Source organism: Octodon degus, unplaced genomic scaffold (genome assembly GCF_000260255.1).
Source record: "Octodon degus isolate 3935 unplaced genomic scaffold, OctDeg1.0 scaffold00007, whole genome shotgun sequence".
Taxonomy (NCBI): domain Eukaryota; kingdom Metazoa; phylum Chordata; class Mammalia; order Rodentia; family Octodontidae; genus Octodon; species Octodon degus.
In genome coordinates, this window is record NW_004524583.1 from 20894212 (window position 1) to 20918402 (window position 24191).

Sequence of the window (24191 nt, forward strand, 5' to 3'; positions counted from 1 at the left end):
AATTGTTGATTTCCTCCAAGGATCTTTGAGCAAATCAGCATCCAGGCTAAGCAGCAAGGCAGGATGAAGGACAGAATCATAGCTTCTACTTAGTGTGGTTCTGCAAAGACCAGAAATTGGGCTGTGACTCACAGCAGAAACCAGTGGGACAGAAGCAATATGGCCCCCGTCACAGGTGTTTAAGGGATCCTGAGGTTCTTTCAAGCAATTCCCCAGCATAAGGCTGCCCTCTGACATGCCACAGTCTATACGCAACTCTCAGGCTGGGATTTTCTGATTTTGCTTCTCCTTTAAGGCTTCCCTTGACTTCAGCATTAACTTGATTTGCCCTGTGAAGTAACATGAAAGCTAGAAAGGCACAGGGAGGAGAGATGGTTCCCTGCGTGCACTGTTCTCCCTGCCCACTCTCACAGGGATATCCCAGCAATGAGGCAGAGCCAGCTCTGCTTCCTCTCACAACAGTGGCTTTTTCTGATGCTTCTCATCAAAACTATGCTGCAGAACATGGCTCTCCCCCGCCCACCACCTGAGCTGGGTCCGTAGAATGTTTCTTTTCCTTGGTACCTTCTTCCCTGTAAACACTTTTGAAAACACCTGTCTCAGAACCATCCCAGTTTGGGAAAGAGAAAGGTGGGTGATGCTCCCATGAAAGAGTGCTTATTTTTTAGGAAAAAACTGAATTGTTTGAATTCTTTCTCTCTCAGCAGTAAACTGAGCCAAAGGATTGAATGTCATCGCTTCTGTATCTCTAGCCCAGCACAGCCCTAGCTTACAAGTGCTGTTCAGCAAGAGATAGAATTGCACTCATTTCCAAGCCCTCTTTGTGCTGAATTTGTTACATCTTGGGATGCACTTGGAAACCAGGGGACATGTTTGTGCTTATCCATGTACACACACTCCCCCCATCTAGTCTTTCTCCCAACTTAATTATTTTCTCTGCTCATCTGCTCAGAAAATTCAGGTGTAGGTGTATTTTGCAGTAAAATATCACATTTTAAAAAAGAGCTATGCTGAGTAGAATCTAGCCTTATGCATTGTTGGTGAACAAAAGCAAGTATCAAGACATTGCAGGTAACAGGCATCTGGGTATACAGTGGATCCAAGAAAGGAAAATTGAATATAGCAAGCAAGCAACATCCCCCAACATGAAAAAACTTTCTCTTTAACTTGTCAATCTTGCTCCTTGTTCTCTGGTCCTCCTGCTTTTCTTTCTTTTCTCCAGTTTTCCCATTTTTACGTATTTTTTGCTTGGTAGGCCTTTAAGCTACCGACTGGGCCCCCAAAGACACGATTCCCATTACCAAAGGCACTCAGATTTCTCTTGTCATCATCTTCCTCATCCTTCTGCCCCAGAGAAAGGGTGCCCAGGCTCCCAACAGCTGGATCTGATTCCCTACTTTTTATTTCTCCCATAAAGGGCCACATGGAAGGAGTCAGAAGAATGGAACTTTGTAGGCTCTCCCTCAGCTGGCCACGGTCAAATGCTAGGTCAAATGATAGAAAACTACTTGTAAATTCAGACAAGTTTGAAAAATTTAAATGCAACCTTTTAATCAAGATAATATAGTCAACTCCTCATCTATGAGTTATTAGAAAAAATTAAATGCCCTCAAATGTATGTTAAATAACTTGTTTTGAAAGCAACACTTAAAAAAAGCATTTCACAAATATGGCTGTTGTCTATGACAGTTTCTTTCCTACATGTCAATCAGAAAGCTTAGTTCATGACTTTGGATAAAACTTTCACCTGTGCTATTCATTCTTTGCTCAAGATTTTGCTTTGTTTTAAGATTTCTGATATGCAATAAATATTACAACTTATCTCTTTCTTGATAATTTTTCTTCCTCCTTTTTCTGTTCCAACGCAGGCATACTTCTATCTTCAACCAATTTGAATATGAGGTTTTGAAAAATTATATCTACTCCTCAGATACACTGTCTTCATCAAGTCAAAGTTCAGTTCAGTAAGAATTTCAAATGTATTGGAGAACCAATTCTGTTTTTCAAATTATATCAGGATATAACTAGCCTGACAAATTTAGTCTTGGAATATTCCCATTTTAAAAGAAATCTAAGTGTTAAAGAAGTGTTCTAAGAAATAATGTCTTTTAAAAGCAATGAAAGAAAATCTCAAACTTTGAAGCCAGATTTTGACCTTAAATTAAATTTTAATATTTATATCTGTGAACTATATCTTCCAATTATCTTCAAACTAGTTTAAAACCAAACTGGTTTTGTGCCTTCAAACTCTCTTGTTATTAGTCTTCAAAATTTTTGCCTCAATTCTAATGTTTAAGTGTCTTTTAATGTATCTTTTTCCTAATTTTGAATGAGCAATTAAATAGAAGCCTGACATTATTTTCGATTATATGTGTAATCCTCACCAATGTGGACTAATTAGGGCACTGATATTCTTTATACCAAATGCATCTGTGTGAATTGTCTTGTTGATTCATGAGAAGATCTAAATAGTAAAACAAAATGCTGTCAAATAGAAAAAGATCATCTTGGTCATAAGTGGGCTTGTGCTGGGGAAGATGCTATATTGACAAGTCACCTAAAGGATACAGGAATATGATTACCAAAAGCTTGTGATATTTCATCTAAAGCAGTGGCCATGATTATCATTACTGTTTATAAAATATTCTGAAAGCATATTGGTTAGCAACTTATTTTAAGACCCTTCCGCACTGTGTCTTGTGCAATATTTATTTTAGACACTTATCTTTACTACCTTAGTCTGCTTAACACTCATCTTCGAGTCTTTGGTATTCTCTTAAGTACACCTTTGGCACCTAGTTTTTCCAATCTGTTTCATCAGTTAATGACAATTCATTAAACAGTATGCCCCGTAGGACAAGACTCCAGACCCTGAAATCAGACAACTCATTCAAACCTCAGAGAACATTCGGAATCACATCAAGCAATTTCATGAATCGAACCGACCTGTTCAATAATTACCTTTCAAATTGTACAATGTAGAGACCGATCTGACTTCACTACCAAATGCATCCTGAAGCATCTTGTCAGATAGAGAATGATCAACTATCATACAGAAATCAGTGCAAAATTACATCTAGGCACCTTAAATGCACTCTCAGCTAAACAAAGAAATGACACCACATAGAATTTCAGGTGTCCTCACTAACTGCGGCAGATGAGATTTTTAAAAATTATCAGCGCATTAAAAATATTTTGCCTGCCTCCTCTGTTCCTGAGCTTCACAACCTACTAAAACATAGCATCATAAATAGAATTTAAACTCTTAAAGGCCAAGCACAAATTTTAAGCCCTATAATTTAGTGGTAAGCTCATCTGTAAGGTTATTTCATCAAATTCTATTTTTAGAAAAGAAAAACTCTATTAAGATAAAAAACAAATAAAAATAATAAAGTGGATCAGCTTGGAGGAATCCAGTTGTTACATTCAGCAGTTACGTCATAGTATATGTGTTCTCCTTCCTGAATGGCCAGGAAGAGCAAAATGGAATCCAACAATTATTTGGCACACTGCTTGACAATCCAAAGCACTTCAGAAAGAATCGACCCCTCCTCTCACCCTTCACATAAAATTAAATTCATTCCACTCTTAATCTTCAAGGACACCTTATCAACACCGTGTTGTTATGGGTTTTTTTTGTTGTTGTTACCTGTCACAAGTGGTAAAATTTGAAAACAGGGTTTTAAAAGTTACAAACCACATCTTTAATTTTTTTTTTTTTTTTTTTTTTGCTTCTAATGCATGAAGTCACTGCCTTACGATAAGTGGACATATTTGGAATTCAATTTGATGATAGTAAGGACTGCTGAGTAGTAACCATGGTTCTCTCCCATTAGTAGAACATGCATCTCATCTTTGATATCAAACGCACCCATCATCGGTGCCATATATGAACATCTTCACTATAAACAGTTCAGGCATTTAGAAACAAAGTAACAGTTACTTTAATTCATTTTATAAATAAGCAACTGAGAATTTTGCTCCAAGTGGCTGCTAGTGTAACCCATTCCATAAATGGCATTCTCCGAAGCATAAGGCACAATATGATACGAATGCAGCTCCTCATAATAGAGAGACTGAGAACAGCATTCTTGTACCATAAACTTCAGCCGTTTTCTTGTATCAGAATAAGCAGTCTTATAACAGGGAGCTTCTTTAAAGTACTCATAGTTCTCTTTCTCCGTCTCTAGATGTATCTTCCTCAGCAAATTGTTAATTAACACAGACCTTCTCAAGTAAGTCTCTGGGTCTTCTAGAAACCTGAGCTTCTCCAAAGAAAGTTTGAGGATGCAAGTCCTGTCTTCAGGTAATATCAGGTGCTGGGAAGCAAACACAATTATTCAATCCAGTTTAGAACAGTGAAAACCAGACCTTGATACTGTGAAAACATTGATAAAAACATGGCAATATGATACTATGCAAATCCTTACTTTTGGAAAATACCCATGGTAATCCTGATGTAAATCTTCTTCTTCTGCATATTTTCTCTTAAAGTAGGCTACTTTCGACGTTGTTAATGAATATGTTAATACTTTTGTCAGGTAAGCTAAATAAAGAAAATAATTGGAGAAAAATTAGACTTTATTGTGGCAAGGAATATTTTATTACATAAATTATACTCGTGATAAGAAATTGGCTGTTACAGAAATTGCTCTCATCTCATTCAACCATGTGGCAAAGTAGTTGGTGATGATTGTACTATGATTTAAAAGCCTATCGGAGGACAGCGCCACCATTCAGATACACAACAGAGGACCCTTGTTGTGTAAAATCTTACATGGACCCTCAGAAATAAAACACTGATACCATTTAATGTTGTGCTTTCTTATGTCAGAACACACCCAAGTTTGAAATGGATGCACAGAAGTGAATAGGAGGAGGCAGGTAAGAGTTCATCATTCTTAAGTTAAAGGGCCTAGAATACAGGTTTGCTGTGTTAATAAAATTGGCATAAAATTTCTAGTGGTAAAATCACACTTGAGATACCTATGTGTCTACCGACCAATGCTAGAATTGTTCATGGTGTAAAGGAGGTAAATATGTGAAAAAGATTGAGGTTATGAAAGCTCAAGTTTTCACTAGAAAACATGATTTTGGTATGATTTATGATAGTGAAGATCTTTGTTTGCTCTTTTTAAATACTTTTCTGTTGAGGGCTCTGACTAGTTTAAGGAAGAACAAATTTTCAGAATCGACTTCAAATAAAGATTTCCGGAAATGATTTCAAATAAAGAGAGTTCCTAAAGAGTGCTCCAGGTGGCGCTCACACCACAGAAAGTAGGCAAGATAGACTTTCTAAAAACCAGTAGTTTCCTATTCTGAGCAATGAATGAATTTTGAAAGCAAATTGAGTCCAGTTCAGTAGTCATTCAACCTCTGGGGGCCAGACCAGAAAGAAAAATTACATCTGAACATAATTTACTGTGCCCTTAATCGGTACCCTCAAATATTTCTGTGTCAGGACTATTTAATGCACAAGATAGTTTTATTAAAGAGCTGGTTAACTTTACAGTAAGACAGTTTTACCTTTCTTACAAAATCTCAAGCTTTTAAAGGCTTAAATATTACAAATATACTCTTCAAGAACCTACCTCTTCTAGTCTTTCCTCAGGCTTGGAAGTATTTGTATAAAATTTCCTGCAGTTATTTTTGAAGCTGGATGGTTTTCTTAAGCCAGTAGGAAATGGCACTAAATGACACCCCGTGGGCCGGCGAGATAGCTCAGCGGACTAAAGCGCCTGCTTAGGCAAGCTTAGGCAAGCTCGGGGACTGCGGTTCAACACTACATGTTGTACCAGTCCCACCCCAGGGCGGGCTGAGCCGGCCCGAGTCCGGACGTAGTGGCACTGGGGACGCTGAAAGCAGGAGGATCACCACAAGTCCGGGCTGTGTAGTGAGACCCTACAACCACTAAATACATTTAAATAAATAAATAAACAAATAGATCAATGAATAAATTTGACATCTATTTAAAATAAATAAATAAATGACACCCCAGGCATTCCAGATTCTCACTAGCAACACTTTGGATTATAAATTCCCCAACAACCTTATATCAGAGTTCATCTGTTTTGTTACGGGACTCAAATAAATCACTTGTATACCTGACTTAAAAGAGATGGATATGTAATGATAATTATGTGTACACAATCCCTAAATTTAATTTCTAAGGATTTTTTTTTTTTTCTCCGCATGCCCTCAGGGCAGGTTTGGCTGGCTGGAGTTGTGAGGATCGAACCACAGCAACCTGAGCCTGACAGCTTTTTACTGAATTTAATTAAAAAAAAAAAAAAAAAAAAACCTCAGCTTATTTGTATTTCTGACTTCAAAAAGTTAGAAAAAAAGCAAGCAAATTTGCATATAGGAAACAAACAAAGCATTAATAACCCCATATTACTCATGTGATACTTTTGTTTTGGTTCGGTTTGGTTTGGTTTGGGGGGATGAGCTTGGCTCGCTATATCTTATGAGGGGTATTTTAAGGTATTTAGTCAAATAATTGGGTGAGAGTGCTTCAGTTTATCCCTTGTGATAATCACTTATGCTTCTTTTATTTTTATTATTATTATTATTATTATTTTTTTTTTTGGCGGAACCGGGGATTGAACTCAGGCCCTTGCGCTTACCAGGGAAGCACTTATTCCACTGAGCCATCTCCCCGGCCCCACTTATGCTTCTTTTAAATCTATTTAATTAGTTGATATAATAGTGGTTCTCAAATGATAGGGATTGTCAGGTTCACCTGTAGGCTCCTTAAAGCAAATTCATAGCCCTAAGCCCTGAGTTTCTACAGGTCTGGAACATCAGTGTTTCCATCCCTAGCCTTACACTAAGAGGCATCACGGCTGCTGTTTACATTATACTAAGAAAGTTCTCTCTCTCTCTCTCTCTCTCTCTCTCTCTCTCTCTCTCTCTCTCTCTTTTTTAAGCACTATCCAAAGAAATACTACATTGAAGGGAAGAATGAGGAAGGGATTGGAAATGAGAATAAACTTATCATAGACAAATGCTGTTCATATATAGATATGAACAGTGCACATTTAATCTTGCTAAGCAAAGCAATGCCTATAGCATTTATGAACAATTAAAAAGTTTTCAATGAATAATAATGAAAAAGAGGGCAGGCTGTAGCTTAGAGAAGCAAATGTCAAACAGAATTATTATTCGGGCTTCCTAATGAACCTCCAAGGAAACTATTTTGAATTAAAAATGAAGACCACGGGCCAGCCAAATAGCTCAGTGGACTAAAGGACCTGGAAGCAGGCGCAGGGGTCAGGGGTTTGATCCCCCAGCCTGCCATCCGGCCCTGCCCCTGAGGTATGCCGAGACAGCAACTGAAACTGGGCGGGGTGGTGCAAACCTATAATCCCAGCTCTTCAGAGGCTGTAAAGAGGAGAATCACTACGAGTCCAATCTAGTAGTGAGACCCTGAACACCCTGTAGACCCTTCCCTAAAATAAAAAAATAAATAAATAAAAGAGGCAGAAAAAAAAAAAGACCAAAGATGGTTAAATGATTCCCAAGTTCATAAAGATTCTGTCTTGCTGTATTCAAGCAGTTAGTCTGAGGTATAGAATATATCCAACTCTGGAAATACAGTGAGCTCTTGGGAGGATCAGCACCAAGGCTTAACTCTTCCAAGGGCCATACCTAGCCATTCAGTTCATTGCTCTTAGAAAAAGCACATGTGTGGGCTTTTGAAAGGCTGAAAAGTTCGCACAGCTGGATTCAGTCTGACAGTTACCTCTTTGTGGCTGTTTCGCTAGACGAACTGTTTCCCACATCAAATTTTGGAAGATAGTTTTAGCCATTTTCACGCTAACCTATATAGAAAAACGTAAGTTCCTGCATCTGTTTACATGCTGGATTAGAACCCAAAAGCTTCAGAGCTAAACACTGTCTATTTATCACCTGGCCCAGCATCTTCAGTGTACAGATGAGGAAACCACAGCCTCCAAGAGCACAGTGGTCCGTAGTCTGGTGTACAGCTAAGAGTTTGGGCTTTGAAGCAGTAGAAACAGCTTTGAATTTCACCTCTGCCACTTCTTAGTTGTGGAGCCTTGAACCAGTCATATGAGCTCTACGTGAATCTCATTTGTAAAGTGGGAAGAGAAAGATACTGGCTCACGAGGCCACTAATGCCTGGCTCTGTGGCAGCACACACTAAACTCTCAATCCAACTGTAGCCTTTGTTAATGCCAGTAGGCACAGATCTGTCACACAGAAGCACATCCCCACCCAGCCTGTTCTTCTCCTCTGAAGGCTCTGTCTGTCCATGCCCCTGCCTTCCAAGAGATTAGATGATAATTTGTAAGAGGACCCTAAGAAGTTATTTCAAATGAGCAACTTGAGAAATATAGTATAGATTCTATAAGAGTTCCAAGAAAATGTTTCTGGTGTATGGCGAAAGAAATGCAAACTGTCTTTGGAAAATTCAGATAATCATCTGGATAGTTAATCCAAATATCCAGGTTGTATCATCATGTGATGATCCACAAAACACACATATGCTGATCATTCTCCTGCAACTAAAAAGCCAAGCTCAATCTTGCCTGTGATTCAAATAAAGCTGATAAACAAGAAAGAATAAAATGACTACATGTTTTTATATTCATGTTCTGACCTCTGAGAACAGTGTATAAATTGAATAAAATTGAATTAAATTGAGGCTGAATTTATGTCCAAAGGTGAAGTGACTAATACTGGCTTGAGCGTTACAGTTGTTTTTGACTCTGCAGTCACTGGATGAACAATACATCTGTACCAAGCTCAGTATATTTCACAGCGTAAAACCTCAACGAGCCACAGAATGAAAGCCACAAATCAGAACGGCCATCCCTCTCACTAGAGTCTGGCAGTACAATTTATACATATTTCTCTAAATAAATGTTTAAAATTTAATTAAAAATGATTGCTCAAATGCCTTTCCTTATTGTTCTGCTTCTGCCTCCAGACAACTAAAATCCTGTTATTGTACAGGTGATTTCATTTGGTGCTTGGCCCAGGGACAATCATTAAGGAAACAGCATCAACAAATTCATTTATGCACACTGAAAGAACAGACAGCAGGAAGAGCCCGAGCCCTGTCATGTAATCCACTCTTTGTCCCACACTAGAAAACCCACAGGATGCTGAAAAAGTGAGGTGTTTGAGGTAAGGATTTCATTTTCTCCCCCAACATATTAATCAGTATGTTGCCAAATCAGAGTTGAAACCATTCTTTGGGGTGCATGCACTCTGACCACAGACAGAAGGGAAGGAGGCTGAGCAACGGGGAGAGATAAGATGAATTCTGCTTCAGATCAATGTCCCAGCTTATGTGGTGGCCAAGTCATAGACTTTGGTTTCACAATCTCTCATTGATTTTCCTTTTGATAGTGGTAGCCTGGTACAAGCCTTACAAATTATACACACCCCTATATAAATAATGCTTTGAAGGTGGCAAAACTATTGGATGCCCTTCCTAAGGACCACATTTTTTAAAAATAAATATTGTGTCTACCTCTGTTAGCTCCATTCTACAGCTTTGCTGGATGGCTTAAAATATTTTAGCATAAACACTCAGAAAGAACAGACACCATCAAGGAGCAGCCCTCTCATAGCAATCTATTCTTTGCCCTAAACTAAAAAAACCCACTCTACAATTTACTTACTTGGTGTCTTTGAGCAAGTTATTTAACCCCAAAGATCTTTAGTTTTCTTATCTATAAGTGGGGGGAGGGTAACATCAAACTTATTCAGTTCTATGTGAATTAGATAAGGTGATATTTAAAAAGCACTGACCCACTGCCTACCACATAGGCTCATATTTTCTGCTCAATAAATGTTAGTATTTTTATTATTCTTACAGAGACCTCCATTCTGAAATCATAAATATAGAGCCTACTCAACAGCATTATGTTTCATTTAGACATTTGTCTTCTTTTTATTGTGAGGCACAGGTTACATAAAACATTCATGAGTATGTTCACAAAGGTAGCTGGGTACAGAATTCCAGGCTGCTGTGACACGGCTTCTGTAGGACTTCAGCTCTGTTGATATGTGACAACACTCCATCAGCTCTCTTTCTCCTCGAAGAACCCATTGCCTAAACCTTTCCATCTGATACGTTCTACAGTAGTTTAACTCAGTGCCAATTGTAAGCTCCAAATCAATGGAGCAATCTGTTTCTTCAGATTTATCATACACCCTGAGCACAATATTGAGTTTACTGACAGCTTAGGATTACCAACAAATTGAAATAAAGATCATAGAAGATTTTCTTAGGCACTTCCAGAGACTGCCTGTGAGCACCATTTTACAAGACACCAGCAGTCCTGTCTAGTACTAGACCCCATGGCACTTCTGAGGACCCTGAACACAGGCATGAAAAATTATATGAAACAGCAGCAGCTCCACAAGCTCATCTCCACTGGGAATGATCTCTGAACCCCAGAGGATGTCATTAATGACATATGACCAGCCAGGCAATCATAACATTACCTTAGATGTTACAGCACAGCCAACTTATTCAATGAAACAGTCCTACTAATGACAGAGACCAAGTGCATTAAGCTTTTTGGCTAGACTTGGTGATTTACCACCTACCACAAGTACAGGTTTTACAGGACAAGGCTTCTCTTCACTCAAAAGAAAACTTAGCCAACCAGCCATATTGCCCCTATGTCATCCAAGTAATAGCTCTCCAATAAAACTTGGAGAGATGCTACAACTTCCTTACGGACCCCCCAAGTGTTCCTCAGAGAGGAGAGTTTTAATCCCTGACTCATAGATGACAGTGGTCTTTCAGAAAGTGCCAGAGCTATGTCAACCACATCGCCTTTCATTTTTCATCATCAATAACCTATTTGGGGATATTAATAAAAATATCTATCTGGGCCAATGTTGCTTCTAGTATCCCATGAGGGTTGTAGAGAAACACAAAATGGAACAAAAGAACAACTTTGCACATTAACAATATGCCAGAATTCGCCCTGGAGTGGGTTCATATGTGAACACTCATTCATAGGATGCTGGACTGCTGTTCTCACAGGGAGTTCCTCTAGAGGTAGATTTATCTTCACTCCCAGGGTGCTTTTCTTCAGACAGTCTAGCTTCTCTATTTGAACTGCACTGTGCTCAATGATACAGCTGTGACACATATCATAGGTTCGCCACGACTACTAGGCTCTGGAGTCCTGACTCTCTGCAGTCTCTAGCTTTTCTTGATGTTCCCAACCCTGACCCCTTTGGACAAGCATTTCAAAACTAATATACTCTTGCAGGGCTCCCAACCTCACACCCACCCATTCTCTCTGTCTAGGCACCACTTCGAAGACCTAAGTCCTTCTGCTATTGAGAAGACTTGGTGCTCTTTGCTGTCTACAATGCACATTATATTAATACATATTTTGTTTGCTAAATGGAAGTCTATATTAAAATACTGAATCCAAGTAAACCTCTCCTGCTTTTCAACATTATCCTCTCTGCACCTAAACTGAGAATTAGTGCAGTACACTGGATGGTTCTTTATTGCCTCATGTGCATAATTTTAATTAGGAGAAAAGGGGGGAAAAGGCAATTATGTTGGGCTACAAAGGAAGCAACACTAACATTCTGACCCTAGACAGAGAGATCATTTCTTTTGAAAGAGGAATTGACAAGAATGACCAAAGGGCTGCTTCTGCCTTGGCTTTGGTGTTACGTGGTTTGGATCAGTTCACCTCTGCTTCTGCTTCTGCTTCTGAGAGTTATTTCTCTTCTTCTCTCCTGGGTTTCTGAGCATACTGCTTTGATAAACAGAGCACTCTGAACTGGTTACTCTTTGGCTTTAGAGTATAGCCGGGGTGTCAGTGTTTGGACTGCTAATGACAGCTGGCATGAGTCGTGGGTACAGAGTCCAGGTGCAGAAGGAAGGGCCTCAGCCCCTTGATAGAAACTGCAATGTGCTTCAAGGCAGCTTTTAATTCTTATGCAGGTTTCATGACATAAAATTGAATACTATTACTCACCTAAAAACTTCCAAATAGAGTGAGCCAAGAGGAAAGTATACTAAAATTAGAGGCTCATGTCAGCTTACACTTTGGTCCCAGACTTAGCTAAGCTTTTGATCTCCAAGCTCGTGCCCCCTTAACAACCTAGGATATGTGCAGTTATAACTGGCGTTAGCACTGACTGGATCCTTAAATACAAATAGGTGACATCTTTCACCCCCCAAAAAAAATATTACCATTATTCATCACTGGTGGATTCATTCTAACTGTAGATCCACTGAAAACTCTAGGATTAAATGTTTATTTTATAATGATACTAATTGATATATTCTTATTTATTGAAAAGTAAATATTACATTTTTGATGAATGTCTTTGAACTGATCTGTTCAAAATTACACAGTGTGTAGTCTACGCTCTACACATTCATGAGAGGAACCAGAATTAAAATTTAAGAAAGAGCCCTTTCATTTGACCTTTTTGATGGTAACAGTGGTCTCAATGAAAGAACAGCCAAGTTCACATAAATTAAAGGACACTGAATGATTTTAAGCTTCTTTGCATATTACATAAGAGATGCGATGCATATAAATTACTAATGCACAAGCCTAATGCATATACATGAACCAATAATTGTTGCTGCTTTGCTCAAACTTTCCTAAGATTGATGGCATGAATAGAACTGCATGCACACCTCATCACAGATGACAGCAGATCATATTGATCTCCTTGGATTTGTTTCTTAGCATAAAATATAGCAATTATGATGGAAGAAGAAAGAAAAGGGGGTGGTGCTGATGGCTCCCAAAGACAACATTTTTGGTGGTTCAAATTGCAATTTTAATGTTTAATATTACTAAACTATACACATTTTAATAAGTTACAACAGGAATCTGATCTCACACTCTCACGATATTTATAAATCGACCACGATACCAGCATACATCCTCACAGCAGTTTCTGAGTAAGGATGTTCGAGTCTGTATTTGTATAAAATGAAGTAAGGAACAGGCAGAAATGTAGCCTGGATTTTTTTTTTTTTTTTTTGGAATTTGCCTGTCATATGTTGGGCTCTGCCCTACAGGATGTGCACACAGACGGCTCGGTATGTGTGGGGTTCTCTGGTGCTGGAAGGCTGAAGGCTCATTTCAAACATGTGTTCAACCTTAGACCCCGAGTTCAAAGTGCTCACCCTCAAAGCTTTTTATCATCAAGGCCTTAATGCAAATTAAATTTAAAACATCCCCACAGCCTCTTTTGGCGATGTGCAGCGCTCTCATTTCCTTCATCCAGACCCTCCCCACCATGCTTAAGGGTTTCCACCTGACATATTCCCGGAGTCCGGCTATTTCTGATTTGGCCCACCCTATTTACCTGGGTTTAAGAGAGGAAACCTGCTAGCCCACAAATGTCCTTTTTACAGCAAACCTCTACCCAGCAACCATCTATAGAAACAACTCCTACTATCGATCTTGTAAGTTATGGTAATGCTACATTAGCATTTATTTCTCTGGATACATAAAGAGTAATTTCTTCTGAACTAGTGATTACCTGATAATGCTGACTCAATCTGAGAAATGTATTTCTGGGACTGCTTCAGAAAATCCGGTGAGAGTTCCCCAGTGCACAGCAAGCATTTCTCACAGCCTCGGGCTCATGAATGGTTACCTGAGATCTTGAAGCAAGGAGACAGACACAAATAACATAGGACCCATCCTGCTGCATTTGCAAGTCAGGCAAGAGCACGCGCTAGAAGACACTGCCTAAGATGCTTCAGGTAGGCTTGGTCTGGACAACACAAACCTTCAAACATATACAATGACTTAATGTTCTCCAGATTTAACTATAAACATAAAGAATCTTCACTAGCTTAAGAAATGTCCTGGATAACTGACCTCACCAGTTATTTATTGACTCAAGAGATTATTTTAGCGAAATTATCAATGGATGGACTTTTAAAATCAGAGTGGGATACCCTTTGTTTGCTTTGAAATGCCAGATTCTGTATAATTTCTCAAGTATTCTCTCTAAAGTCACAAAGCTGCTGTGAACTTAAAACACAGCTCAGTCTTTCTCTGCCTATATATATATATATATATATATATATATCATATACATATATGATACATATATATATAGTCTCACAAGATTTGAGATGGCCCATTGTTACTTCCTTGTTAAAGAGAGTTTTTATTTTTTCTGTAAAGGGCCATGTTCAACTGCACCTTTTCTCCATGGATGTATGCTTAGAGATCTCATCATCTTCTATATTTAGAGAGATGAGCCTTCCAAAGGAAGACAGGCAGCCAATAAGGAGGATCCCGTCAAAAGAGGTGAGTTACTATGGTTACTTTTCAGGCGGCTGAGTAGCAGTGAACGGCTGCTCCTGGCCAAATGGACCCTCTCCAGAGGAGGACCTACAAGAGCGCTGCTCTCCGTATGTTGATTGAATTAGTCGAGACTCTACTATCCTATTTTAGCCATAACCACAGGCTTCCTATAGGCGCTCGCTGCTTCCTGCCAGCCTGGCTCCACGCAGGCAGTGAAGCCAAAGGAAAAACAAGGAGGACAGAAAACTTCTGATCACTGACCCAATAGGGATGAGCTGGGGACTCCTTAAGAACCAATCCGGAGGTTTTAAACGAGCAAACTGTGTGACCTGGGACTAGCTGCTGGCCAGTTTACAGGGTCTGGACACGGGGTGGGGACACGGCCCTAGCCTCCCCTTCTGGCAAACGAGTCCTTGCTGAACCCCAGAGGAAGGTCCCTGGCCGGGGGTCCTGGCGTACCTGAGAGAGGTGGCCACTCGCTGGGGGATCGCGGAGGCGTCTGTTTGGAAACGGGTGCGGGATTCGCTGCACCTCCGGCTTCTGCGGCTCTGTCGCTCTTCAGAAGGCGCTGACAGCGACGGCGACCGCGGCAGCACTGCAGCTGGGGCAGCCCTGGCTCCGGCAGGTCCGTCCCTCCGCTCTCCCGAGCCGCTCACTCTGGGTTCGGAACGTGAGGCGGGCGCGCAGCTCTGCGCTCGCATTGGCCCAGAGGGAGCAGGTGTTACGCGGTTGCTAGGAGCGTTGCTAGGAGGCGATGACGCCCCTCCACAGCTCGGGAGCAACTTTCCTGTAGGTCGGTGCACTGCTGGCGGGGGCTGCTGGGAGCAAGGTTGGGAACGGGAACGAGCAGGGGCTGCGAATAAAGAGCCCAGAGCAGAGGGTCCCTGCTGCGCTCGCCCAATCGGGTCCAGGAGTTGGCTGGACAAGAGTGAGATGGGGGCCTCGCGACAGGCAGGGGAGTGCTATGAAGGGGTGTCCCCCATGGAAGCTGGTGTGGGGCCGATGGAGGACTGCCCCTTTCGGAGGCTGAGGATGCGGCAGGACTGTGTCAGAGCCCTTTAGACCTGGACACCCGCGAGGACGCTGCTCTTTGCCTTGGAGTAAGCTTGGGAAAGGCAGAGCAGGGAAGGGCACGTCTGGGACCGGGACAGCCAGCGGTGGGAGATCCTCCTTCCCGCGCCGCCTGCTTGTGCTTGAGCTATAGCGAGATGTTCAAGAGAGAAAACTAATCCATAAAGACCCGCTCTCGCGCTCCAGCTCCCTTCGTGGCTGCCTGTAGCTGCCTGCTGGCGGAGTGCCAGAGATCTCAGAAAAATAAAAATAAAAGATGTTCGTGTCCTCTAAATGCTTTCTTCACAGTTAGAAAGACTTCATTTTGATCCAAGAGCTAAATAAAACCTCAGGCTAATATGAAATCTGCCTTAAAATACAAATGCACAAAATCAAAAGTACTTTTCACAAAGGAAGCTGGAAAAAGCATGCGTGTGTGTGTGTGTGTGTGTGTGTGTGTGTGTGTGTGTGTGGTATTTACACTGGGGCGTCAATTTCCCCGAAGGTGTGTGATCTCACTGAAGGTTCCGTTTTACTTTGTACCGTGGCTGCTGCTGCTTGAACGGGGCTGTTTTTCTGCTGGACGGAGAGAAGCACAGCAGCAAAGTGAACAAATTTAGCAAGCAAGTGAACGATTTACAGGAAGCTAAAACACTAAGTGGAGAAATTTGGCTCAAAGCTCCCCTGAGAAGGAGAACGTCCCTGGAGAAGGAGGGACAGCGCTCCTCTTGTCCCCTACAGAGTCGAGTTAGGCTGGGAAAGAAGGAAGACAGCCCACTGGGCATCAGTTGAAAGGAGAAGTTGCTGTCCTTGGGACCCAGGTAGGGCTGCCACTCGGAATAATGTTGGCTCCCGAAGTGGGGACATCCTGTGAAGATAAAGAGCTACACAAAACTCCCTGCAAGTCTCCGAGGCCTCTGGTACGTCCTGAATGCCTACGACAAAACATGGTGTGACTAGTTTTCTAGTCCTGAGGGTTTAAGAGGTGATCTTTTGCAAATAAGAAGGGAACCAAGTGATGAAGGAAAGGGAAGAGCAAAAAAGAGAAGATGAAATAAAAAGAATTAAGATGTATTGGGGCTGGCAAGATAGCTCAGCAGTGTAAAGTGCCTGCTTAGGCAACCTTAGACAAGCTCAGAGACTGAGGTTCAATCCCCAGCACCACACCCTCACTCCACCAGCCCTGTCCCCAGGGAGTGCTAGCAAGCCACAAAAAAAAAAAAAAAAAAAAAAAATGTGTTGTGTACACATACCAACTCCCCACAATGAATGTAAGCATTATGTACTGCAAACATGTACAAATAATTTTTAAAGTTTTAACAAGCTAAAATGCAACTGTCTAAATAAATAAAAGGAGGCGGGGGAGATGGCTCAGTAGAATAAGCGCTTCCCTGACAAGCACAAGGGCCTGAGTTCAATCCCTAGTTCTGAAAAAAAAAAAAAAAAGAAAGAAAGAAAGAAAGAAAAGCAAGGCTCAACAGGTTGAAGATCTGATGATTATCATGTCCAAAAGAGGGCTTTGAGTCTGGTGCTCCCAAGCCTAGGTCATGGCCAGCTGGCAGTACGTCACTGTAACTTCTTTCTTACCTGCAGTGAGGGACAGAAAAGCAGCTGTCTCTAGCAGCACAGCTCCGTATGAGACAGCAGCTCTTATCCCTTGAGGGCCACCCTCACTGCCTCCTCTCAGTCTTCCTGAATGGAGAGGGCTCTCCGTTCCTCTCCAGGGCCTTTGTGCATGCTGCTTCTCCTTCCATGCGCCTCCAATCACCTGGCTCCCTCCTCCTCAGCTTTCTAGTGGCAGCTGAAATACCATCTTCTCCTAGTGGCTTTCCCTGAGAGCCTCCTACTGACTATATCAGTCCTCTAAGCATATTCCTAAGTCACAGGACAATGGATCTCAGTTCACAGGATCCTCCATCTCAGGATTTTAAGCTAGCGCTACCCAGTTAATTGAAGAGTAGCAGAGGATGCGGATCTGTCCAAGGTAACCAAGAGTGAGTGGCAGCAGGAAAGTGCAGCCTGCCTGGCTCCACATCCCCGTTTTCACCTTAGGTACATAGTTGACAGTGCTTGTGCACAACCAGAGTCATCACTAGTTGACATCTTTTTAGTTGTACAAGTAGAAAGAGGAAGAAAAGAAGCTCATTACACAGAAAAATGGTTTTCTACCACTAATGAGGCATTGTATTTATACAGCCTCTTTTTCTTTTGTGTTACTTTAGAAATGTCCAAAGCACCTGATGGAGATTGCTATCTTAGTTTTTGTTGTTAATCTTTCTTTCTTTCTTTGGTACAGGGTTTCTGCTATGCAGCACGGACTCATAGTAATCCTCCTGTCTCGACCTTGCCTGCACTGGAATTGCAGGTGTGTGCCACCAGGCCTGCTTTTGGTGGCCAACACAGTATGGGATACTGAGGATTGAGCCCAGGACCGTGTGCTTGCCAGGCAGGCACTTAGACCACTGAGCTATCTCACCAGCTCCAACTGTCTTAGTTTTAACAGCATTGGGAAGTACTCAAGGTATAGTCATTTCATTTTTTTTTTTTAATTTTTCATCTTCCTTTAAAAGGCGGCCTCCATAATCACATGTTCTATTTCTATAAAGCAAGAACAAACAAATCCATTCGGGGAGCTCCTAGCTCTCTGGCCAATATGAACAGAACTTTTAGTATTAGTCTTTATCTGAATAGAATGTGAAACCTTTTCTGCTGTCAGTCTAACTCACTGAATAACTGCTAAATCCTCTTTTCATCTGGGACTCCCTCTAAAATTTAGTAGGCATTAGAAGACATGAAGGAAAGGTAAAGTAAATCCCAAAATCTCAGAATGGATGTGTGACAAATCTTCAAGAAGAACAAGGATATGAGTTTAATCTTTGCTGTGTCATGGATAGCTGTAGATATATTTTACAAGTTTCTCCATTCCATTTAATGACTAGAACAAATTTTGTACCTTAAATATTAAAAGCACATGTATTACCTTAAAAATGTCCGAATTCTAATCCTCTCAGCACTGAATCTTGGCTCTCCCTGTAATGACCACAAATGTAATGCTCATTCCATCTCTCACTATCTACTGGAAGAATGAGCTATTTTATTATGTAGTAGATTGTGCATTAACATTCCTCAGAGCCCTGAAATGTCTCCCAAGTTTCCCCTTGAGCAATGTTTCTGAATATCCCCAAGGAACCCTCAGGGAAACTGTGAAGATATGATGAAGCTTACAAGACACATAAATGTGATTTTTATTCATCAATAAAATTCTATTCAAATGGGTATAAATTTAAAAAACTACTATGTAGGGAAAAAAAATAAAAAGAACAAAGGATCCAAAGTCACAGCTGAGTGTCTCCATTATTTTAGTATTTCAGACTGGTCTCGGTCGAAGCCGCTGGAGAGGACAGCAATATTTTGTCAATGACTGCTCTAAAATTAATAGACTGAATAATCTAGTCCCTCTAAATTAGTCTTCTTTTGCTCATTTTTATATTATTTGCTCTGGTTTTTTTACTGTATCATACACATATTTATTAATATATATACGTGAGTTGAAATTTTTCACCTTACTGGGTCTGCAAGCTCAGAACTCTTCATTCAATGGCTTTGGACATGTGAACTGAAATGGTCTTTATCTTCAGTAGTGCTCCTTTAGTGTTAGAATGTCTTCAAGGGCTGGCCAAATAGCTCAGGGGATTAAAGTACCTGCCAACAGGCACAGTGGCCGGGGGTTCGATCCCTGGGCCAGCCATGCTGCCCCCACCCCTGGGGTGTGCTGAGATGGTGATTGAGACTGGGCGTGGTGGCACATGCCTGTAATCCCAGCTCTTGGGAGGCTGTAAATAGGCAGAGCACTACAAGTCTGATCTAGTAGTGAGACCCTGAACACCCTGTAGACCCTTCCCTAAAATACAAAAAAAGAAAGAAGAGAGAGAGAGAGAGAGAGAGAGAGAGAGAGAGAGAGAGAGAGAGAAAGAAAGCAAGCCTTCAATCTAATATGACTATTGGTAAACAAGTAGACTGTTTAACCACAGCATTGGAAATCAGATAATTTTTAAAGAAGAATAAAGCTCCTTTAAAAGAATTGTACTAGATGCTGGCTACAGGATTTATACTAATACTATTTTATTTTCCTGGGCACAGGTGTCTTCTTAAAATTAGGTAAAGCCATGTGACTAGTGCCAGCCAATGGAGTTTAGGCAAAAGTCAGCCCATAATGTCAATTATTTCATTTTTATGCCATTTTTTTTCTCCCCCATGTGGATGACAAAATATTCCCTCAAAGTCCAGGACTCTGAGATGTCCAAGTCACAAAGAGAGCCTCCATTCTTAAAACACTGCTAGAAAGAAAAGTGCACTGGACAAAGGAATGGAAAACTCTGTCATGCAACTGCACTGACTTTCAGAGCTGTTGGTAAAAACAGATATCATTAAGTGCCTCCACTTGCACAGTATATAAAAAGGCTTTTTAAAAAATGAAGTATCCCTGAAATGCCAATAGAATGTTTTTCCCGTATTCCCTATTTCTTGGGGGATTTCAGCTATGTTTGCACTGTTATGGGGACACTGGATGAGACAGGCTGGTTCCCTCTTCTTTGAATTTGCTCTGTCTGAATATCACAGCTTTAGTAAGGGGAAAGAGTCTAGACCAGATCAACTCTGATGAGGAATTATGTACACTTTGTACATGGACACCTACCCTTTGCCTCCCCAGAGTCCTCTTCAGGTGCAATTTAGTTAATTTGAGTATCTCTATATAGCTCCTCACTTAGCTGATATAATTTTAAATTCAATACTGTGAGCACTTGAGGTAGTCAATGCTGATTTGTATAGGTGTTCAACATAAAAGGCCACAGCACCCTGCAACTAAGTCAAGTATATGGACCATAAATGTAGAGCTTATAGTTATAATATTTATGTCTGCAGTTGGTATGGTTTGAAGTTAATGGTTCCTCCATATACTAAAATAAGTAGTATCATTCAGGCTCATAAAATTTGCATGTTGATGCTGCAAAACTATCTTTTTTAACATAAAAAATTTCACACATGTACATATAAGCCATCTGCTAAAACTTTATTGATAAAACCAGTAGCAGCAGTTTTACAAAATTGGAATGATTTTCAGTTTTGAACGATCATGAATTCAGTTGCAGCAGACATTTTGTACAAATTCGAGTTACTGCTTTGTCTGTTTCAGTTTTAAACAAAAAGCAATTAGAATTTATCCTCATGCATTTAAATATCTAATACAGAAGTAGTTTTTAGACTGCATAAAATATGCTTTTCAACATCACCATGAGACTGAATATCTGCCCTAAACATTATTTGTACAGGACACACAGTGTAATTCTTCTCATGAATTTATTCTCTAATACAGGTAAACAATTTTATTTTTCCAACATATTTTCAAAGGGTGTGTTTAACAAAAGTACTGACATTAAGTATTTCACTAGTTTACCCAGATAAAACTCAAGACAACAATAGGACAGTAACACATTAAAACCATTGTCATGAAATCCTAAATATTACAAAAGGCAGAAAGGTTTTCTAGTTTTTAAATTTAACAGTTTAACAATGTCCAGTGTCCTGTTCTTAAACACTAACTATTCACTAGCAGAAGTGAATTCAGGGAAAGGTGGGTCTTTACATTCTATAGCTGTCTGTTCTAACAGCCCCAAATACATTCATGCTTCTTCAATGGAAGACACCAAAGTCAACACAGTTGTATGAGAAACAGAACAACTCCATGGATGTTTGAAAGATCTTTCAGAAATATTTAAATGGAGGATCCAAGCTTGTGGGGGATAAAATACTCTCTGCCCTTCTCTTGCCTCTCTGGACCACCTAGGGAGTCTCTCCAGGAAAACTGAAGAGGACAGAAAACAACAGCTCACAGGACAAAAAATGCCGATGAAGAATTGGAAGAAGGTCAGGATGACTTAACCTTATAACAGGTCTGGCTTGTAACAATCAACTTGCCAAAGGATTCTTCTATTCTTGGATATCTAGAAGACCCAATTTCATATTAAACTATGTTTTATTAAACCTTCCCCAGTAAAACACACGCTATTGACCACTATGGACAAACACCGGAGACTCAGGACAATGTAGTACATTAAGATAGCGTACTAAAGTAAACACAAAATAGAAGAAGTACATGTGCACAGTGTTAATACATCTGCAGCTCCAGCTGTCAGTAGAATAGTAATATAAACCACACTCTGCTAAGAACAGTGTGTTCCATGTAGGGTAAAACCTCACGAAAATCTCCTAAAATAGTTACATATGTTCAAAATGAATGAATCATTCACATTTACACTTTTTCATGCAAGTTCTTCAAGGACACCCATCAAAAGTTGAGATATAAAAGAAAACCAATAAAATATTTTAAAACAACAGAGCCACACACAGTATGCATATGGTGAAACATAAATGTGTGAACTTGGACAACTGTTTCAGATGCTATATGAAGACACACAGACAGAGAATCAGATTTATCTTGAACTGTGAACACAATTAAACTCTTGCTATGAAATCTTAGATGTATCTTAAAATGAAATTTTTAAGCTCTACTTTTCCTAAGAGATAACAAAAGTATATTTAGAAAGAATATTATTATATGGGCAAAGAAAAACACTCGAGAGGTGAGAGATGGTCCACACTTATTCTTTCAAAGAAAAGGATAATGTAGATTGAAAGTCCTTTTTCCAAGGGGAAAGAACCCTTCCATGTGCTGGTTTCAAATCTCATTTTGTGGAAGAAAAATAAAAGGTATTCAATGTAATACTTCCTCTGCACTTGAATTAAACTGCTCTAAAGAAAGTGGCCGTTCATCTCAAACATTGGCCATTCACTTGAAAAGATGGATCTATTTTTTGGTGCACCCAGTGACTCAACAACAAAAGAGAACAACATATTTGTTTTTAAATTTTCCCAGAGGCAGAATGACTAAAGACCATTTCAACAGTAGCTGGTCGTCAGACAAATTACTGGCAGATATTTCAAGGTGTCAATTACTTTGATATAGCAATATAACAAATGGATCTGACCTCAATATAAAAATAAAATAGCTTATAGACTCCAAAAACGCTTCAAGTCTTTGAAAATCTGCAGAATGTTTTTCTATTTGGTCCCCAGTCACATAAATGGACTTGGTCCATACTGAGAACTCAGTATTTATTATATTAATGGGGAAAAAATCAAGTTTTTTTGATTCTGATTCCCACAACATAGTAAAAAAGGTAGGATGAATGTGACACCTCCTGTCTGTTAGATGAAACAAAGGTTTGCTAGACATGTTTGACATTCATTCTAAAGCTTATTAGTGGCACAGTTGGGACCAACATACAAGCTGCATTAATTCTCATCCTACACTGTTTATATACACACACCTTCACCTCTCCTAAAGGCCTGGTCTTGCACGTCACAGCCACAAAGCAAAGGCCAGTCGGTCGGCATAGACGTTATCTCAAAATATTCCTCAGACATTTTCCAAGCAGATGTCTTTTCCCCAAAGTGACTGTTAGTATCGTTTCTTCAACATCCGTCTCCCTGCTCATTCAGCCTATGCATTCTCATAAATTGTCCTACCGTTTAGAATTCAGAGCTATGGTGCTGACAACTATTTTAATGAAGTTGCAGGGTTGACTGTGATAGGGCATAATTGCAAAACTTCCTGTTTCTTCGGAAAAGTGATTAAGGTAAAAATCATATAAACTGGTAACAGAAGGTTGTTTTCTTTCCTGAGTCAGTAATAACATAATTAGCACTTTTTGTCAACATATATTTAAGTCACTGCTCAACAAAAGAAAGCACAACAGAGTTGTTAAATTTGATACATGATCTGCATAACCTTCAGAGCTTTCTTTGTTTAGATTCCAATGGAGAGGGAAAAAAGGCTTAGATTGGTTAGCATAATTCATGAAAAAATGTGGTGTTTTTCCTAAGACTTCTCTCCAAATGTAAAATGAGTCTCATATCATCTACATGGAATTGATTTGAGTTTGGCGGTTGCTACATAATATCTGATGAATTACATGATGTAATGCATTTATTTTTTTTCCTGAGAACATCCACCTTAAAATTTGTTCTAGCAAATGACACTAGAAATAAAAATAAACAGGTCATAAACTGTGGTACATCCAGACAATTGAAAATTATACAACACTAAAAATGAGCTTATCGAGGTATAAAAAGACATGAAAACTTGAACGTATATTAGTAAGTACAAGAAGTCAGTATGAACTCTGTATATGCTGTACATGTGATTCCAATTTAAAACCCTGTAAGTGTATAGTTTATTTGGACAGTAGAAGATCAGTGATTGATTGGGATTTGGAGTGGAGGGAATCAACAGCACTGATGATTTTAGGGCAGTAAAAAGATTCTGTATACTACAGGAATGAATATATGTCATTATATAATCTTCAAAACCCATAGAACAGCCACATGAGGTATCATACACCTGTAATCACCTCAGGAGGCTGAGGCAGGAGGATCAAAAGTTTAAGGCCAGCCTGGGCAACTTAGCAAGATTTTGTCTCAATATAAAAATTATATTTGAGAAAGGGCTGGCAGTGTAGCTCACGGCTCAGTACTGGTTCCATCCACACATGACCCAAGGATGCACTTTGATGTAAACAGCTCATTTTGAATAATGATGTCAATACAGACTTGCTGATGGTAAAGACTGTAGCCCTGTGGTTGAGAGGAGATGAGTGCAAAAGAAAGGTGTATGTGAATGAGGACCTGGGTCTACAGGAGCCCTCGGTGCTTTCTGTTCTATTAGCTATGAACCTAAAAGTGCACTAAAAACTAAAGTTCATCAATTTTGTTTTTTTTTTT

The 24191-nt window shown here is 39.9% G+C and overlaps 1 long non-coding RNA gene across 1 annotated transcript; it reads right to left on the reverse strand.

The window, feature by feature from the left end:
- Window positions 1-3933: 3933 nt before the first annotated feature.
- On the reverse strand, window positions 3934-14935 carry LOC101576686. The gene is made up of 4 exons (XR_192351.2): window positions 14760-14935; window positions 13522-13645; window positions 4431-4546; window positions 3934-4319 (listed from the first exon to the last, which is right to left on the reverse strand). It is a non-coding gene; the product is annotated as an uncharacterized LOC101576686 (long non-coding RNA).
- Between the last annotated feature and the right edge of the window lie 9256 nt (window positions 14936-24191).